The 6285-nt window shown below is 41.1% G+C and overlaps 1 long non-coding RNA gene across 1 annotated transcript in view; it reads left to right on the top strand.

Annotated features, from left to right (window-relative positions):
* LOC122453982 overlaps positions 1-4406 on the top strand; it is an 84208-nt gene extending 79802 nt beyond the window's left edge. Inside the window, exon 3 of the long non-coding RNA XR_006273249.1 lies at positions 4354-4406. This is a non-coding gene — a long non-coding RNA (uncharacterized LOC122453982). The remainder of the gene's footprint in view (positions 1-4353) is intronic.
* Positions 4407-6285: the final 1879 nt, after the last annotated feature.

Below are 6285 nucleotides of genomic sequence, written 5' to 3' on the forward strand. Positions count from 1 at the left end.
CCCTTGTGAAATTGATCCTTTTGTATCAATGGCATATTTTATCTGCATTTGAACTTGAGAAATTTCTAAGACTTTTAACCTTCTGTTAATATATTGATAAAGAGAGGAAAATGTGACTTTTCAGTTTTAGTATTTTCCTTCCGTGTCTACTTCATATCGCAATGGCGAAATCCTAGAATACTAAAAATTTTAGGGGAGGGGGGTTGAGTCATCTAGTTGAATAATTTAAAAGTGATGAGGCACTTTGAGTGTAACCATAATAGCTGTCATTTAAGAAGGCTTCTAGACTAGGTCCTAGTCTCTGCATTTGACCATATTTAGTTTTGTTAAATCTCACAAAGAGTCTTTGGGGGAAGTCTGTTATTGTGTCTATTTCACAAATAAGGAAGCAGAAACAAGGAGTTAAATAACTCATCCTAGGTCACTTGGGCTGGCCCAGGTACCATGCCCCAACCATTATGCTAAACTGCCTTATTTACAGGCATTTCAGACCCCCTGATTTTACAGGTGGCTGAGTTCTGGAAAGAGTAACTGACTTGCCCAATCTCATCCAGCTGCTTAAATGCAGGGGCAGGACTGGAGCCCCAGGATGCTGACCCTGGAATCATGATCCCCCAGGGCAAATTTCTCTCTACTCCCTGCCAGAGTTACTGGCAGGACAGGCTCATGAGAGGCTCAAACTGGGAACCAGCCAAGCTAGAACTAGATAATAGTATTTCTATTCCTGTGCCTTTCATTAAAGATGCATGATTTTTGTAATTCTTTCCTTTAACAGTAATTGCTATGTTTTGTCTTTCAGAAACCTGGGCAGGAGGAGATAAGCCAGTATATCTGTCTGTTGAGCCTACAGTTAAAAATAATTATAGAGAACATGGTGATGCTTCAGAAACTGTTAGGTGATACGACATTTTTCAAATCATACTTTTTTTTACATTATTCGGTTCTAGTTTGGAGGCATTATGTTCAGAGAGAAAGAAGAGTAGGAAAGGAAAAGTCAGACACTCAGTCGTTTCTTTCAAGGAAAGTACCTGACCATTATTATAAAAAGGTGGATGCAGATGAAATTTGGATCTGCTGGTTACCTATTACTTATAAGTTACTTATTACGATAAGTCAGAATTACTTATTGACTATGTGTACCCTTTTCCAAAAAAGAATTTGGTGTTTCCAACAAGATTAGTAAGCCATTTTTGTGGTTCGGCTGTAAGCTGAAGGGGAGACAAAGAGGCCCGCTGTGAGAGTTAGTGCTATTCCAGTGGTTGAACAAAACCTTGTGTTTTGGTGGTTCAAGTTTCGTCATTCTTACGCCCCAGAAAGGAAGGAACATAGCAATGGTGTCTGCAGGAGGCAGTGTTTTTTATTTTTTACTTTGAGTATAGTTGCTTTGTAATGTTGTGTTGGTTTCTGTTGTACAGTAGAGTGAATCAGCTGTGTGTATACATATATCCCTTTTTCTTTGGATTTCCTTCGCATTTAGGTCAGCCCGGAGCACTGAGTGGAAATCCCTGTGCTATACAGAAGGTGCTCATTAGTTATCTATACGCACAGTGGTGTCTATATGTCAATCCCAGTCTCCCAATTCATCCCGCCTACCCTCTTCCCTCTTTGGTATCTATATTCGGTCTCTACATTTCTGTCTCCTTTTCTGTGTTGCCAGTACATTCATCTGTACCATTTTTCTAGATTCGACACATATACAATGTTGTACGGTATTTATTTTTCTCTTTCTAACTTAACTTCACCCTGTATGACAGTCTCTAGGCCCATCCACATCTCTGAAAATGGCAAAATTTCATTTTTTTTTAATAACTGAGTAATATTCCATTGTATATATGTATTGTGTGTGTGTGCGTGCTCAGTTGTGTTCAATTCTTTGTGACCCCATGGATTGTAGTTGGCCAGGCTCCTCTGTCCATGGAATTTTCCAGGCAAGAATACTGCCTCGGGTTGCCATTTCCTTCACCAGGGGATCTTCCTGACCCAGGGATAGAACTCGGGTCTCTCATGTTTCTTGCATTGGCAGGCAGATGATTTACCACTGTGCCACCTGGGAAGGCTGTCTATATGTACTACATCTTCTTTATCCACTCCTCTGTCTGTGGACATTTAGGTTGCTTCCATGTCTTGGCTATTGTAAATAGTGCTGCAGTGAGCATTGGGCTGCATGTATCTTTTTGAGCTATGGTTTTCTTTGGGTATAGTCTCAGGAGTAGAATTACAGCATCATTTGGTAGTTCTATTTTTAGTTTTTCAAGGAACCTCCATACTGTTCTCCATTGTAGCTGTACCAATTTACATCTTTACCAGCAGCATGTAAGTGTTCCCTTTTATCCACACCCTCGAGCAAAGTTTATTTTAATGAAATTCAAAGAGTAGTTTCTCCTAAAGAGTGTGATATAGGGAATAATAATCAGTAACAGAACAGCCACTGTGTTAGTAGTCCAGGCTCACCAGAGAAAGATAACTAGTAGGAAATCACTTCATCTATCTCTGTCTCTGTTTCTATCAAGAAATTTTTTGTAAGGGATGGACTCATGTGATTATGGAGGCTGACAGGTCCCAAGGTCTGCTGTCACAGCAAGTTAGAGGCCGAGGAGAGCCGATGGTGTAGTTCCAGTTTGAGTGTGAAGGTGTGACAGCCAAGAGAACTGATGGTGTAAATTCTAGTCTAAGCCCAAAGGCTGAAGAAGACCCACGTCCCAGTTCAGCATCAGGTAGAGAGAGAATTCTCCATTGCTCAGCCTTTTTGTTCTATGCAGGCGTCCCATGGATTGGGTGAAGCTCTCTCACATCGGGGAGGGTGGTCTTATTGATGTAAATGCCAACCTCATCTGGGAAAACTCTCACAGACACACACAGAAGATTGTTTCATCAAATATCTGGGTGCCTTGTGGCCCAGCCAAGTTGACACATCAGATTAACCATCACCAATCCCCCTTTTTTTCACATACAATCTAATGCAGTTCTCTAATTCATGACACAGGTAAGAATCAGAATTTTGTACTAGCATAAATCTATATTCCATCAAGAGTTCAACTTTTAGTTTACTTATAATAAATACTCCTTGAAGGAAAATGAGCCTGTTTTGGTGAACACAAAGATAGGCTATCAGGGGTTTTGGATGGTAGTTAAGCAAGAGACTTCCAGAAAAACATCTATTTCTGCTTTATTGACTATGCCAAAGCCATTGACTGTGTGGATCTCAATAAATTGTGGAAAATTCTGAAAAAGATGGGAATACCAGACCACCTGACCTGCCTCTTGAGAAACCTATATGCAGGTCAGGAAGCAACAGTTAGAACTGGACATGGAACAACAGACTGGTTCCAAATAGGAAAATGAGTACATCAAGGCTGTATATTGTCACCTGCTTATTTAACTTATATGCAGAGTACATCATGAGAAACACTGGGCTGGAAGAAGCACAAGCTGGAATCAAGATTGCCGGGAGAAATATCAATAACAGATGACACCACCCTTATGGCAGAAAGTGAAGAGGAACTAAAAAGCCTCTTGATGAAAGTGAAAGAGGAAAGTGAAAAAGTTGGCTTAAAGCTCAACATTCAGAAAACTAAGATCATGACATCTGGTCCCATCATTTCATGGGAGATAGATGGGGAAAGAGTGTCAGACTTTAATTTTTGGGGCTCCAAAATCACTGCAGATGGTGATTGCAGCCATGAAATTAAAAGACGCTTACTCCTTGGAAGGAAAGTTACGACCAACTTAGACAGCATATTAAAAAGCTAAGACATTACTTTGCCAACAAAGGTCTGTCTAGTCAGGGCTATGGTTTTTCCAGTGGTCATGTATGGATGTGAGAGTTGGACTGTGAAGAAAGCTGAGTGCTGAAAAATTGATGCTTTTGAACTGTGGTGTTGGAGAAGACTCTTGAGAGTCCCTTGGACTGCAAGGAGATCCAGCCAGCCCATCCTAAAGGAGATCAGTCCAGGGTGTTCATTGGAAGGACTGATGCTGAAGCTGAAACTTTGGCCACCTAATGCAAAGAGTTGACTCATTGGAAAAGAGCCTGATGCTGGGAGGAATTGGGGGCAGGAGGAGAAGGGGACGACAGAGGATGAGATGGCTGGATGGCATCACTGACTCAATGGACATGGGTTTGAGCAAACTCCGGGAGTTGGTGATGGACAGGGAGGCCTGGCGTGCTGCGGTTCATGGGGTCGCAAAGAGTCGGACATGACTGAGCGACTGAACTGAACTGAACTGCATCCTTACCTCAGCCTCAGTCCCAAAGGTCTGCATTGTGATTTGATTGCACAATATTGAGACACATTCACAGATAATTGGCTACATAATGTAACATTCTTCTTCTTCTTTTTTTTTTTTTTGTAGCTTGACTTGATATAACAGAATACATTTCCATGAAATGTATTTGGAAGCTGGAAAGAGGTAAGTGGGGAATGTTTGTTTTAATGTTAAATCATTGTTGACATTGGCTCATGTTTGACTTAGAAGAATCAGAGAAAAGCATTAGTGCTAAGGACTGAGGACGAGCTGTATAGACTCCACATTATTTCTCATTACGGTGCAGCTGTTATGCTTGAGTCTAGCTTGAAAAGCTGAGCCTGGCCAGCCTGGCATTGCTGTAGCATGCGTGTGGACTACATCCACCCGGTAGTTCCTCATATGCAATTTTGTATCCACAGGTCTGGATTTAGTGCAGGGCAAAACTACTCACTTTCTGATGAATAATATGCTTATTACTGTTAGCAGGTCACAGTTAAGTACTACTCCTTATATGTGCTGGGTAACTTTTTGAGTGGGGGTGCCTCCCTCTCTTTCTACAGACACACACACACACACACACACACACACACACACACCTTTGATGGTTTAAACAACAAAGGTTTGTCTTCTCCCAGGTTGGAGGCTGAGTCTGAGACCACAGCGGTTCTCTGTGAGGGCTTTCTGGAGGAATCTGTTCCAGGCCTCCCTCCAAGGCATGTGGATGGCTGTCTTCTCCCTGTGTCTCCATATTGTCTTTCTTTCTTCAGGCATGTGGACACACACATGCCTGGATCCAAATATCCTTTTCGTATAATGTCATATTGCATTAGGGCCCAACCTTCAAAACTCCATTTTAACTTGATTACCTCTGTATAGACTCTGTCTCTAAACAAGGTCTCTAAACATTCTGAAGTACTGGGGGTTAGGACTTCAGTGTATGAATCTGGGAACAATTCAACCCATAATTATACTGTATGTATTGGGTGGGCCAAAAAGTTTGTTTGGGTTTTTCTGTACCATCATATGGAAAATCTCCAATGATCTTTCTGGCCAATCTGATAAGACTATGTACATATAATACATACAGGTGTAGTTATATGTGTGTGTATATATCTATATATACACATATATATGCATGTATAGTTATATATACATATAGTTATAGTTTTATATGTGTATAGGGGTATAATATATACCTATATATATATAGTATAGTTATATGCATGTATATAGGTATAGTATATACACAATATGTATATATGCATGTGTTTGTGGATGTGTGTATACGTAGTAGGCATACCTCAGAGGTTTTGTGGGTTTGGTTCCAGACCACCACAGTAAAGCAAATATTTCAATAAAGTGAGTCACACAAATGTTTTGGTTTTCCAATGTATGTTGTGTTTAACAGTGTACTGTAGTCTAAGTGTACAATAGCATTGTGTCTAAAAAGAACATGTGTACACACCTTAATTAAAAAATACTTTATTGCTATAAAATGCTAACCATCATCTAAGGCTTCAGCAAGTTGTAATCTTTTTGCAATAGTAGCACCAAAGATCATCGATCACAGATCACCATGACAGATGTAATAATAATGAAGTTCGGTTCAGTTCAGTCGCTCAGTCATGTCTGACTCTTTGCCACCCCATGAACCACAGCACGCCAGGCCTCCCTGTCCATCACCAATTCCCAGAGTCCACCTAAACCCATGTCCATCGAGTTGATGATGCCATCCAAACATTTCATCCTCTGTTGTCCCCTTCTCCTACTGCTGACAATCCCTCCCAGCATCAGGGTCTTTTCCAATGAGTCAGCTCTTCGCATCAGGTAGCCAAAGTATTGGGAGTTTCAGCTTCAACATCAATCCTTCCAGTGAACACCCAGGACTGATCTCCTTTAGGATGGACTGGTTGGATCTCCTTGCAGTCCAAGGGACTCTCAAGAGTCTTCTCCAAAACCACAATTCAAAAGCATCAATTCTTCAGCGCTCAGCTTTCTTTATAGTCCAACTCTCACATCCATGCGTGACCACTGGAA

This window comes from Cervus canadensis, chromosome 15, assembly GCF_019320065.1.
Source record: "Cervus canadensis isolate Bull #8, Minnesota chromosome 15, ASM1932006v1, whole genome shotgun sequence".
NCBI classification, from domain to species: Eukaryota; Metazoa; Chordata; class Mammalia; order Artiodactyla; family Cervidae; genus Cervus; species Cervus canadensis.